At 53.6% G+C, this 14,706-nt stretch overlaps 2 non-coding genes across 2 annotated transcripts; both read right to left on the bottom strand.

Annotated features, from left to right (window-relative positions):
• Positions 1-227: 227 nt before the first annotated feature.
• TRNAN-GUU (transfer RNA asparagine (anticodon GUU)) lies at positions 228-304 on the bottom strand. The gene has a single exon. It is a non-coding gene; the product is annotated as a tRNA-Asn (tRNA).
• A 2,413-nt stretch (positions 305-2,717) lies between these two features.
• On the bottom strand, positions 2,718-2,794 carry TRNAN-GUU (transfer RNA asparagine (anticodon GUU)). Its single transcript has one exon. It is a non-coding gene; the product is annotated as a tRNA-Asn (tRNA).
• Positions 2,795-14,706: the final 11,912 nt, after the last annotated feature.

The raw sequence follows: 14,706 nt of genomic DNA on the forward strand, positions 1-14,706 counted from the left end.
CGCCACGGAGACAGTCCTGTTATACTCTCACCACCAGCATAACATATCTTCAAAGCTATCGGCCCAAAAAAAAAGCGCCGCACCACCCCGGTGGGCTCGAACCTCCAACCTTTCGGTTAACAGCCGATCGCTCTAGCCAATTGCGCCACGGAGACAGTCGCGCTCCACTCTCACCACCGTCAAAACATATCTTCAAAGCTATCAGCGCAAAGGAAAAAGCAACACACCACTCCCAGGAGGGCTCGAACCTCCAACCTTTCGGTTAACAGCCGAACGCGCTAGCCAATTACGCCACGGAGACAGTCCTGCTATACTCTCACCACCAGCATAACATATCTTCAAACTATCGGCCCAAAGGAAAAAAAGCGCCCTACCACCCCAGGTGGGCTCGAACCTCCAACCTTTCGGTTAACAGCTGATCGCCCGAGCCAGTTGCGCCACGGAGACAGTCGCGCTACACTTTCACCACCGTCCGAACATTTCCTCAGACTATCAGCCCAAAGAAAAAAAGCAACACACCACTCTCGGGAGGGCTCGAACCTCCAACCTTTCGGTTAACAGCCGATCGCGCTGGCCGATTGCGCCACGGAGACAGTCGTGCTTCACTCTCACCACCGTCAGAACATTTCTTCAGATTATCAGCCCAAAGAAAAAAAGCGCCGCACCACCACCGGGTGGGCTCTAACCTCCAACCTTTTGGTCTACAGCCGATCGCGCTAGCCAATTGCGCCAGCCACGGAGACAGTCCTGCTCCACTCTCACCACCGTCAGAACATATCTTCAAAGCTATCAGCGCACAGAAAAAAGCAACACACCACTCCCGGGAGGGATCGAACCTCCAACCTTTCAGTTAACAGCCGATCGCGCTAGCCAAATGCGCCACGGAGACAGTCGTGCTCCACTCTCACCACCGTCAGAACATTTCTTCAGACTATCAGCCCCCAAAAAAAGCGCCGCACCACCACCGGGTGGGCTCGAACCTCCAACCATTCGGTTAACAGCCGCTCGCGCTAGCCAATTGTGCCACGGAGACAGTCGTGCTCCATTCGCACCACCGTCGGAACATATCTCCAAAGCTTTCAGCGCAAAGAAAAAAAAGCGCCGAACCACCACCCGGTGGGGTCGAACCTCCAACCTTTTGGTTAACAGCCGATCCCGCTAGCCAATTGCGCCACGGAGACAGTCATGCTCCACTCTCCCCACCATAAGAACAAATCTTCAAAGCTATCAGCGCAAAGAAAAAAGCAACACACCACTCTCGGGAGGGCTCGAACCTCCAACCTTTCAGTTAACAGCCGATCGCGCGAGCCAATTGCGCCACAGAGACAGTCGCGCCACACTTTCACCACCGTCAGAACATTTCCTAAGAGCTATCAGCCCAAAAGAAAAAAAGCGCCGCACCACCACCGGTTGGGCTCGAACCTCCAACCTTTTGGTTAACAGCCCCTCGCGCTAGCCAATTGCGCCACGGAGACAGTCGTGCTCCACTCTCACCACCATCAGAACATATCTTCAAAGCTATCAGCCCAAAGAGAAAAAGCAACACACCACTCTCGGGAGGGCTTGAACCTCCAACCTTTCGGTTAACAGCCGATCGCGCTAGCCGATTGCGCCACGGAGACAGTCGTGCTTCACTCTCACCACCGTCAGAACATTTCTTCAGATTATCAGCCCAAAGAAAAAAAAGCGCCGCACCACCACCGGGTGGGCTCGAACCTCCAACCTTTTGGTCTACAGCCGATCGCGCTAGCGAATTGCGCCAGCCACGGAGACAGTCCTGCTCCACTCTCACCACCATCAGAACATATCTTCAAAGCTATCAGCCAAAGAAAAAAACCGCCGCAGCACCCCCGGGTGGGCTCGAACCTCCAACCTTTTGGTTAACAGCCGATCGCGCTAGCCAATTGCGCGGAGACAGTCCTGCTCCACTCTCACCACCATCAGAACATATCTTCAAAGCTATCAGCTCAAAGAAAGAATCAACACACCAATCCTGGGAGGGCTCGAACCTCCAACTTTTCGGTTAACAGTCGATCGCGCTAGCCAATTGCGCCAGGCGACAGTCCTGCTCCACTCTCACCACCGACAGAACATATCTTCAAAGCTATCAGTGCAAAGAAAAAAGCAACACAACACTCCCGGGAGAGATCGAACCTCCAACATTTCAGTTAACAGCCGATCGCGCTAGCCAATTGCGCCACGGAGACAGTCGTGCTCCACTCTCACCACCGTCAGAACATTTTCTCAGAGCTATCAGCCCAAAGGGAAAAAAGCGCCGAACCACCACCGGGTGGGCTCGAACCTCCAAACTTTTGGTTAACAGCCCATCGCGCTAGCCAATTGTGCCATGGAAACAGTCGTGCTCCACTCTCACCACCATCAGAACATATCTTCAAAGCTATCAGCGCAAAAAAAAAGCAACACACCACTCCCGGGAGGGCTCCAACCTCCAACCTTTCGGTTAACTCCCGATCGCGCTAGCCAATTACGCCACGGAGACAGTCCTGTTATACTCTCACCACCAGCATAACATATCTTCAAAGCTATCGGCCCAAAGAAAAAAAGCGCCGCACCACCCCGGTGGGCTCGAACCACCAACCTTTCGGTTAACAGCCGATCGCTCTAGCCAATTGCGCCACAGAGACAGTCGCGCTCCACTCTCACCACCGTCAAAACATATCTTCAAAGCTATCAGCGCAAAGGAAAAAGCAACACACCACTCCCAGGAGGGCTCGAACCTCCGACCTTTCGGTTAACAGCCGAACGCGCTAGCCAATTACGCCACGGAGACAGTCCTGCTATATTCTCACCACCAGCATAACATATCTTCAAACTATCGGCCCAAAGGAAAAACGCGCCCCACCACCCCAGGTGGGCTCGAACCTCCAACCTTTCGGTTAACAGCTGATCGCCCAAGCCAGTTGCGCCACGGAGACAGTCGCGCTACACTTTCACCACCGTCAGAACATTTCCTCAGAGCTATCAGCCCAAAAGAAAAAAAGCGCCGCACCACCACCGGGTGGGCTCAAACCTCCAACTTTTTGGTTAACAGCCCTTCGCGCTAGCCAATTGCGCCACGGAGACAGTCGTGCTCTACTCTCACCACCATCAGAACATACCTTCAAAGCTATCAGCCAAAAGAAAAAAAGCAACACACCACTTTCGGGAGGGCTCGAACCTCCAACCTTTTGGTTAACAGCCGATCGCGCTAGCCAATTGCGCCATGGAGACAGTCGTGCTTCACTCTCACCACCGTCAGAACATTTATTCAGACTATCAGCCCAAAGAAAAAAAAGCGCCGCACCACCACCGGGTGGGCTCGAACCTCCAACCTTTCGGTCTACAGCCGATCGCGCTACCCAATTGCGCCAGCCACGGAGACAGTCGTGCTCCACTCTCACCACCATCAGAACATATCTTCAAAGCTATCAGCGCAAAGAAAAAAGCAACACACCACTCCCGGGAGAGCTCGAACCTCCAACCTTTCGGTTAACAGCCGATCGCGCTAGCCAATTGCGCCACGGAGACAGTCCTGCTCCACTCTCACTACCATCAGAACATATCTTCAAAGCTATCAGCCCAAAGAAAAAAACCGCCGCAGCACCACCGGGTGGGCTCGAACCTCAACCTTTCGGTTAACAGCCGATTGCGCTAGCCAATTGCGCCACGGAGACAATCCTGCTCCACTCTCACCACCATCAGAACATATATTCAATGCTATCAGCCCAAAAAAAAAGCAACACACCACTCTCGGGAGGGCTCAAACCTCCAACTTTTCAGTTAACAGCCGATCGCGCGAGCCAATTGCGCCACGGAGACAGTCCTGCTCCACTCTCACCACCGTCAGAACATTTCCTCAGAGCTATCAGCCCAAAGAAAAAAAAACGCCGCACCACCACCGGGTGGGCTTGAACCTCCAACCTTTTGGTTAACAGCCCATCGCGCTAGCCAATTGCGCCACGGAGACAGTCGTGCTCCCCTCTCACCACCGTCAGAACATTTCTTCAGATTATCAGCCCAAAGAAAAAAAAGCGCCGCACCACCACCGGGTGGGCTCTAACCTCCAAGCTTTTGGTCTACAGCCGATCGCGCTAGCCAATTGCGCCAGCCACGGAGACAGTCCTGCTCCACTCTCACCACCGTCAGAACATATCTTCAAAGCTATCAGCACACAGAAAAAAGCAACACACCACTCCCGGGAGGGATCGAACCTCCAACCTTTCAGTTAACAGCCGATCGCGCTAGCCAAATGCGCCACGGAGACAGTCGTGCTCCACTCTCACCACCGTCAGAACATTTCTTCAGACTATCAGCCCCAAAAAAAAGCGCCGCACCACCACCGGGTGGGCTCCAACCTCCAACCATTCGGTTAACAGCCGCTCGCGCTAGCCAATTGTGCCACGGAGACAGTCGTGCTCCACTATCACCACCATCAGAACATATCTTCAAAGCTATCAGCCCAAAGAAAAAAAGCAACACACCACTCTCGGGAGGGCTCGAACCTCCAACCTTTCGGTTAACAGCCGATCGCGCTAGCCTATTGCGCCACGGAGACAGTCGTGCTTCACTCTCACCACCGTCAGAACATTTCTTCAGATTATCAGCCCAAAGAAAAAAAGCGCCGCACCACCACCGGGTGGGCTCTAACCTCCAACCTTTTGGTCTACCGCCGATCGCGCTAGCCAATTGCGCCAGCCACGGAGACAGTCCTGCTCCACTCTCACCACCGTCGGAACATTTCTTCAGACTATCAGCCCCAAAAAAAAGCGCCGAACCACCACCCGGTGGGGTCGAACCTCCAACCTTTCGGTTAACAGCCGATCCCGCTAGCCAATTGCGCCACGGAGACAGTCGTGCTCCACTCTCACCACCATCAGAACAAATCTTCAAAGCTATCAGCGCAAAGAAAAAAGCAACACACAACTCTCGGAAGGGCTCGAACCTCCAACCTTTCAGTTAACAGCCGATCGCGCGAGCCAATTGCGCCACGTAGACAGTCGCGCCAGACTTTCACCACCGTCAGAACATTTCCTCGGAGCTATCAGCCCAAAGGAAAAAAAGCGCCGCACCACCACCGGTTGGGTGCGAACCTCCAACCTTTTGGTTAACAGCCCATCGCGCTAGCCAATTGCGCCACGGAGATAGTCGTGCTCCACTCTCACCACCGTCAGAACATTTCTTCAGATTATCAGCCCAAAGAAAAAAAAGCGCCGCACCACTACCGGGTGGGCTTGAACCTCCAACCTTTCGGTCTACAGCCGATCGCGCTAGCCAATTGCGCCAGCCACGGAGACAGTCCTGCTCCACTCTCACCACCATCAGAACATATCTTCAAAGCTATCAGCCAAAGAAAAAAACCGCCGCAGCACCACCGGGTGGGCTCGAACCTCCAACCTTTCGGTTAACAGCTGATCGCGATAGCCAATTGCGCCACGGAGACAGTCCTGCTCCACTCTCACCACCATCAGAACATATCTTCAAAGCTATCAGCTCAAAGAAAAAATCAACACACCAATCCTGGGAGGGCTCGAACCTCCAACTTTTCGGTTAACAGTCGATCGCGCTAGCCAATTGCGCCACGGCGACAGTCCTGCTCCACTCTCACCACCGACAGAACATATCTTTAAAGCTATCAGTGCAAAGAAAAAAGCAACACAACACTCCCGGGAGAGATCGAACCTCCATCCTTTCAGTTAACAGCCGATCGCGCTAGCCAATTGCGCCACGGAGACAGTCGTGCTCCACTCTCACCACCGTCAGAACATTTCCTCAGAGCTATCAGCCCATGGGAAAAAAAGCGCCGCACCACCACCGGGTGGGCTCGAACCTCCAAACTTTTGGTTAACAGTCCATCGCGCTAGCCAATTGCGCCATGGAGACAGTCGTGCTCCACTCTCACCACCATCAGAACATATCTTCAAAGCTATCAGCGCAAAGAAAAAAGCAACACACCACTCCCGGGAGGGCTCGAACCTCCAACCTTTCGGTTAACACCCGATCGCGCGAGCCAATTACGCCATGGAGACAGTCCTGTTATACTCTCACCACCAGCATAACATATCTTCAAAGCTATCGGCCCAAAGAAAAAAAGCGCCGCACCACCCCGGGTGGGCTCGAACCTCCAACCTTTCGGTTAACAGCCGATCGCTCTAGCCAATTGCGCCACGGAGACAGTCGCGGTCCACTCTCACCACCGTCAAAACATATCTTCAAAGCTATCAGCCCAAAGAAAAAAAACCGCCGCAGCACCACCGGGTGGGCTCGAACCTCAACCTTTCGGTTAACAGCCGATCGCGCTAGCCAATTGCGCCACGGAGACAATCCTGCTCCACTCTCACCACCATTAGAACATAGCTTCAATGCTATCAGCCCAAAGAAAAAAAGCAACACACCATTCTCGGGAGGGCTCGAACCTCCAACTTTTCAGTTAACAGCCGATCGCGCGAGCCAATTGCGCCACGGAGCCAGTCGCGCTAGACTTTCACCACCGTCAGAACATTTCCTCAGAGCTATCAGCCCAAAAGAAAAAAAGCGCCGCACCACCACCGGGTGGGCTCAAACCTCCAACTTTTTGGTTAACAGCCCATCGCGCTAGCCAATTGCGCCACGGAGACAGTCGTGCTCCACTCTCACCACCATCAGAACATACCTTCAAAGCTATCAGCCAAAAGAAAAAAAGCAACACACCACTTTCGGGAGGGCTCGAACCTCCAACCTTTTGGTTAACAGCCGATCGCGCTAGCCAATTGCGCCATGGAGACAGTCGTGCTTCACTCTCACCACCGTCAGAACATTTCTTCAGACTATCAGCCCACAGAAAAAAAAGCGCCGCACCACCACCGGGTGGGCTCGAACCTCCAACCTTTCGGTCTACAGCCGATCGCGCTACCCAATTGCGCCAGCCACGGAGACAGTCGTGCTCCCCTCTCACCACCGTCAGAACATTTCTTCAGATTATCAGCCCAAAGAAAAAAAAGCGCCGCACCACCACCGGGTGGGCTCTAACATCCAAGCTTTTGGTCTACAGCCGATCGCGCTAGCCAATTGCGCCAGCCACGGAGACAGTCCTGCTCCACTCTCACCACCGTCAGAACATATCTTCAAAGCTATCAGCACACAGAAAAAAGCAACACACCACTCCCGGGAGGGATCGAACCTCCAACCTTTCAGTTAACAGCCGATCGCGCTAGCCAAATGCGCCACGGAGACAGTCGTGCTCCACTCTCACCACCGTCAGAACATTTCTTCAGACTATCAGCCCCAAAAAAAAGCGCCGCACCACCACCGGGTGGGCTCCAACCTCCAACCATTCGGTTAACAGCCGCTCGCGCTAGCCAATTGTGCCACGGAGACAGTCGTGCTCCACTATCACCACCATCAGAACATATCTTCAAAGCTATCAGCCCAAAGAAAAAAAGCAACACACCACTCTCGGGAGGGCTCGAACCTCCAACCTTTCGGTTAACAGCCGATCGCGCTAGCCTATTGCGCCACGGAGACAGTCGTGCTTCACTCTCACCACCGTCAGAACATTTCTTCAGATTATCAGCCCAAAGAAAAAAAGCGCCGCACCACCACCGGGTGGGCTCTAACCTCCAACCTTTTGGTCTACCGCCGATCGCGCTAGCCAATTGCGCCAGCCACGGAGACAGTCCTGCTCCACTCTCACCACCGTCGGAACATTTCTTCAGACTATCAGCCCCAAAAAAAAGCGCCGAACCACCACCCGGTGGGGTCGAACCTCCAACCTTTCGGTTAACAGCCGATCCCGCTAGCCAATTGCGCCACGGAGACAGTCGTGCTCCACTCTCACCACCATCAGAACAAATCTTCAAAGCTATCAGCGCAAAGAAAAAAGCAACACACAACTCTCGGAAGGGCTCGAACCTCCAACCTTTCAGTTAACAGCCGATCGCGCGAGCCAATTGCGCCACGGAGACAGTCGCGCCAGACTTTCACCACCGTCAGAACATTTCCTCGGAGCTATCAGCCCAAAGGAAAAAAAGCGCCGCACCACCACCGGTTGGGTGCGAACCTCCAACCTTTTGGTTAACAGCCCATCGCGCTAGCCAATTGCGCCACGGAGATAGTCGTGCTCCACTCTCACCACCGTCAGAACATTTCTTCAGATTATCAGCCCAAAGAAAAAAAAGCGCCGCACCACTACCGGGTGGGCTCGAACCTCCAACCTTTCGGTCTACAGCCGATCGCGCTAGCCAATTGCGCCAGCCACGGAGACAGTCCTGCTCCACTCTCACCACCATCAGAACATATCTTCAAAGCTATCAGCCAAAGAAAAAAACCGCCGCAGCACCACCGGGTGGGCTCGAACCTCCAACCTTTCGGTTAACAGCTGATCGCGATAGCCAATTGCGCCACGGAGACAGTCCTGCTCCACTCTCACCACCATCAGAACATATCTTCAAAGCTATCAGCTCAAAGAAAAAATCAACACACCAATCCTGGGAGGGCTCGAACCTCCAACTTTTCGGTTAACAGTCGATCGCGCTAGCCAATTGCGCCACGGCGACAGTCCTGCTCCACTCTCACCACCGACAGAACATATCTTTAAAGCTATCAGTGCAAAGAAAAAAGCAACACAACACTCCCGGGAGAGATCGAACCTCCATCCTTTCAGTTAACAGCCGATCGCGCTAGCCAATTGCGCCACGGAGACAGTCGTGCTCCACTCTCACCACCGTCAGAACATTTCCTCAGAGCTATCAGCCCATGGGAAAAAAAGCGCCGCACCACCACCGGGTGGGCTCGAACCTCCAAACTTTTGGTTAACAGTCCATCGCGCTAGCCAATTGCGCCATGGAGACAGTCGTGCTCCACTCTCACCACCATCAGAACATATCTTCAAAGCTATCAGCGCAAAGAAAAAAGCAACACACCACTCCCGGGAGGGCTCGAACCTCCAACCTTTCGGTTAACACCCGATCGCGCGAGCCAATTACGCCATGGAGACAGTCCTGTTATACTCTCACCACCAGCATAACATATCTTCAAAGCTATCGGCCCAAAGAAAAAAAGCGCCGCACCACCCCGGGTGGGCTCGAACCTCCAACCTTTCGGTTAACAGCCGATCGCTCTAGCCAATTGCGCCACGGAGACAGTCGCGGTCCACTCTCACCACCGTCAAAACATATCTTCAAAGCTATCAGCCCAAAGAAAAAAAACCGCCGCAGCACCACCGGGTGGGCTCGAACCTCAACCTTTCGGTTAACAGCCGATCGCGCTAGCCAATTGCGCCACGGAGACAATCCTGCTCCACTCTCACCACCATTAGAACATAGCTTCAATGCTATCAGCCCAAAGAAAAAAAGCAACACACCATTCTCGGGAGGGCTCGAACCTCCAACTTTTCAGTTAACAGCCGATCGCGCGAGCCAATTGCGCCACGGAGACAGTCGCGCTAGACTTTCACCACCGTCAGAACATTTCCTCAGAGCTATCAGCCCAAAAGAAAAAAAGCGCCGCACCACCACCGGGTGGGCTCAAACCTCCAACTTTTTGGTTAACAGCCCATCGCGCTAGCCAATTGCGCCACGGAGACAGTCGTGCTCCACTCTCACCACCATCAGAACATACCTTCAAAGCTATCAGCCAAAAGAAAAAAAGCAACACACCACTTTCGGGAGGGCTCGAACCTCCAACCTTTTGGTTAACAGCCGATCGCGCTAGCCAATTGCGCCATGGAGACAGTCGTGCTTCACTCTCACCACCGTCAGAACATTTCTTCAGACTATCAGCCCAAAGAAAAAAAAGCGCCGCACCACCACCGGGTGGGCTCGAACCTCCAACCTTTCGGTCTACAGCCGATCGCGCTACCCAATTGCGCCAGCCACGGAGACAGTCGTGCTCCACTCTCACCACCATCAGAACATATCTTCAAACTATCAGCGCAAAGAAAAAAGCAACACACCACTCCCGGGAGAGCTCGAACCTCCAACCTTTCGGTTAACAGCCGATCGCGCTAGCCAATTGCGCCACGGAGACAGTCCTGCTCCACTCTCACTACCATCAGAACATATCTTCAAAGCTATCAGCCCAAAGAAAAAAACCGCCGCAGCACCACCGGGTGGGCTCGAACCTCAACCTTTCGGTTAACAGCCGATTGCGCTAGCCAATTGCGCCACGGAGACAATCCTGCTCCACTCTCACCACCATCAGAACATATATTCAATGCTATCAGCCCAAAAAAAAAGCAACACACCACTCTCGGGAGGGCTCAAACCTCCAACTTTTCAGTTAACAGCCGATCGCGCGAGCCAATTGCGCCACGGAGACAGTCCTGCTCCACTCTCACCACCGTCAGAACATTTCCTCAGAGCTATCAGCCCAAAGAAAAAAAAAACGCCGCACCACCACCGGGTGGGCTTGAACCTCCAACCTTTTGGTTAACAGCCCATCGCGCTAGCCAATTGCGCCACGGAGACAGTCGTGCTCCCCTCTCACCACCGTCAGAACATTTCTTCAGATTATCAGCCCAAAGAAAAAAAAGCGCCGCACCACCACCGGGTGGGCTCTAACCTCCAAGCTTTTGGTCTACAGCCGATCGCGCTAGCCAATTGCGCCAGCCACGGAGACAGTCCTGCTCCACTCTCACCACCGTCAGAACATATCTTCAAAGCTATCAGCACACAGAAAAAAGCAACACACCACTCCCGGGAGGGATCGAACCTCCAACCTTTCAGTTAACAGCCGATCGCGCTAGCCAAATGCGCCACGGAGACAGTCGTGCTCCACTCTCACCACCGTCAGAACATTTCTTCAGACTATCAGCCCCAAAAAAAAGCGCCGCACCACCACCGGGTGGGCTCCAACCTCCAACCATTCGGTTAACAGCCGCTCGCGCTAGCCAATTGTGCCACGGAGACAGTCGTGCTCCACTATCACCACCATCAGAACATATCTTCAAAGCTATCAGCCCAAAGAAAAAAAGCAACACACCACTCTCGGGAGGGCTCGAACCTCCAACCTTTCGGTTAACAGCCGATCGCGCTAGCCTATTGCGCCACGGAGACAGTCGTGCTTCACTCTCACCACCGTCAGAACATTTCTTCAGATTATCAGCCCAAAGAAAAAAAGCGCCGCACCACCACCGGGTGGGCTCTAACCTCCAACCTTTTGGTCTACCGCCGATCGCGCTAGCCAATTGCGCCAGCCACGGAGACAGTCCTGCTCCACTCTCACCACCGTCGGAACATTTCTCCAAAGCTTTCAGCGCAAAGAAAAAAAAGCGCCGAACCACCACCCGGTGGGGTCGAACCTCCAACCTTTCGGTTAACAGCCGATCCCGCTAGCCAATTGCGCCACGGAGACAGTCGTGCTCCACTCTCACCACCATCAGAACAAATCTTCAAAGCTATCAGCGCAAAGAAAAAAGCAACACACAACTCTCGGAAGGGCTCGAACCTCCAACCTTTCAGTTAACAGCCGATCGCGCGAGCCAATTGCGCCACGGAGACAGTCGCGCCAGACTTTCACCACCGTCAGAACATTTCCTCGGAGCTATCAGCCCAAAGGAAAAAAAGCGCCGCACCACCACCGGTTGGGCGCGAACCTCCAACCTTTTGGTTAACAGCCCATCGCGCTAGCCAATTGCGCCACGGAGATAGTCGTGCTCCACTCTCACCACCGTCAGAACATTTCTTCAGATTATCAGCCCAAAGAAAAAAAAGCGCCGCACCACTACCGGGTGGGCTCGAACCTCCAACCTTTCGGTCTACAGCCGATCGTGCTAGCCAATTGCGCCAGCCACGGAGACAGTCCTGCTCCACTCTCACCACCATCAGAACATATCTTCAAAGCTATCAGCCAAAGAAAAAAACCGCCGCAGCACCACCGGGTGGGCTCGAACCTCCAACCTTTCGGTTAACAGCTGATCGCGATAGCCAATTGCGCCACGGAGACAGTCCTGCTCCACTCTCACCACCATCAGAACATATCTTCAAAGCTATCAGCTCAAAGAAAAAATCAACACACCAATCCTGGGAGGGCTCGAACCTCCAACTTTTCGGTTAACAGTCGATCGCGCTAGCCAATTGCGCCACGGCGACAGTCCTGCTCCACTCTCACCACCGACAGAACATATCTTTAAAGCTATCAGTGCAAAGAAAAAAGCAACACAACACTCCCGGGAGAGATCGAACCTCCATCCTTTCAGTTAACAGCCGATCGCGCTAGCCAATTGCGCCACGGAGACAGTCGTGCTCCACTCTCACCACCGTCAGAACATTTCCTCAGAGCTATCAGCCCATGGGAAAAAAAGCGCCGCACCACCACCGGGTGGGCTCGAACCTCCAAACTTTTGGTTAACAGTCCATCGCGCTAGCCAATTGCGCCATGGAGACAGTCATGCTCCACTCTCACCACCATCAGAACATATCTTCAAAGCTATCAGCGCAAAGAAAAAAGCAACACACCACTCCCGGGAGGGCTCGAACCTCCAACCTTTCGGTTAACACCCGATCGCGCGAGCCAATTACGCCATGGAGACAGTCCTGTTATACTCTCACCACCAGCATAACATATCTTCAAAGCTATCGGCCCAAAGAAAAAAAGCGCCGCACCACGCCGGGTGGGCTCGAACCTCCAACCTTTCGGTTAACAGCCGATCGCTCTAGCCAATTGCGCCACGGAGACAGTCGCGGTCCACTCTCACTACCGTCAAAACATATCTTCAAAGCTATCAGCCCAAAGAAAAAAAACCGCCGCAGCACCACCGGGTGGGCTCGAACCTCAACCTTTCGGTTAACAGCCGATCGCGCTAGCCAATCGCGCCACGGAGACAATCCTGCTCCACTCTCACCACCATTAGAACATAGCTTCAATGCTATCAGCCCAAAGAAAAAAAGCAACACACCATTCTCGGGAGGGCTCGAACCTCCAACTTTTCAGTTAACAGCCGATCGCGCGAGCCAATTGCGCCACGGAGACAGTCGCGCTAGACTTTCACCACCATCAGAACATTTCCTCAGAGCTATCAGCCCAAAGAAAAAAAAACGCCGCACCACCACCGGGTGGGCTCGAACCTCAACCTTTCGGTTAACAGCCGATTGCGCTAGCCAATTGCGCCACGGAGACAATCCTGCTCCACTCACACCACCATCAGAACATATATTCAATGCTATCAGCCCCCCCAAAAAAAGCAACACACCACTCTCGGGAGGGCTCAAACCTCCAACTTTTCAGTCAACAGCCGATCGCGCGAGCCAATTGCGCCACGGAGACAGTCCTGCTCCACTCTCACCACCGTCAGAACATTTCCTCAGAGCTATCAGCCCAAAGAAAAAAAAAACGCCGCACCACCACCGGGTGGGCTTGAACCTCCATTCTTTTGGTTAACAGCCCATCGCGCTAGCCAATTGCGCCACGGAAACAGTCGTGCTCCACTCTCACCACCGTCAGAACATTTCTTCAGATTATCAGCCCAAAGAAAAAAAAAGCGCCGCACCACCACCGGGTGGGCTCTAACCTCCAACCTTTTGGTCTACAGCCGATCGCGCTAGCCAATTGCGCCAGCCACGGAGACAGTCCTGCTCCACTCTCACCACCGTCAGAACATATCTTCAAAGCTATCAGCACACAGAAAAAAGCAACACACCACTCCCGGGAGGGATCGAACCTCCAACCTTTCAGTTAACAGCCGATCGCGCTAGCCAAATGCGCCACGGAGACACTCGTGCTCCACTCTCACCACCGTCAGAACATTTCTTCAGACTATCAGCCCCAAAAAAAGCGCCGCACCACCACCGGGTGGGCTCGAACCTCCAACCATTCGGTTAACAGCCGCTCGCGCTAGCCAATTGTGCCACGGAGACAGTCGTGCTCCACTCTCACCACGATCAGAACATATCTTCAAAGCTATCAGCTCAAAGAAAAAAAGCAACACACCACTCTCGGGAGGGCTCGAACCTCCAACCTTTCGGTTAACAGCCGATCGCGCCAGCCTATTGCGCCACGGAGACAGTCGTGCTTCACTCTCACCACCGTCAGAACATTTCTTCAGATTATCAGCCCAAAGAAAAAAAGCGCCGCACCACCACCGGGTGGGCTCTAACCTACAACCTTTTGGTCTACAGCCGATCGCGCTAGCCAATTGCGCCAGCCACGGAGACAGTCCTGCTCCACTCTCACCACCGTCGGAACATTTCTCCAAAGCTTTCAGCGCAAAGAAAAAAAAGCGCCGAACCACCACCCGGTGGGTTCGAACCTCCAACCTTTCGGTTAACAGCCGATCCCGCTAGCCAATTGCGCCACGGCGACAGTCCTGCTCCACTCTCACCACCGACAGAACATATCTTTAAAGCTATCAGTGCAAAGAAAAAAGCAACACAACACTCCCGGGAGAGATCGAACCTCCATCCTTTCAGTTAACAGCCGATCGCGCTAGCCAATTGCGCCACGGAGACAGTCGTGCTCCACTCTCACCACCGTCAGAACATTTCCTCAGAGCTATCAGCCCATGGGAAAAAAAGCGCCGCACCACCACCGGGTGGGCTCGAACCTCCAAACTTTTGGTTAACAGTCCATCGCGCTAGCCAATTGCGCCATAGAGACAGTCGTGCTCCACTCTCACCACCATCAGAACATATCTTCAAAGCTATCAGCGCAAAGAAAAAAGCAACACACCACTCCCGGGAGGGCTCGAACCTCCAACCTTTCGGTTAACACCCGATCGCGCGAGCCAATTACGCC

The sequence above is a fragment of the Rhipicephalus microplus genome, unplaced genomic scaffold (genome assembly GCF_043290135.1).
Source record: "Rhipicephalus microplus isolate Deutch F79 unplaced genomic scaffold, USDA_Rmic scaffold_12, whole genome shotgun sequence".
NCBI lineage: Eukaryota > Metazoa > Arthropoda > Arachnida > Ixodida > Ixodidae > Rhipicephalus > Rhipicephalus microplus.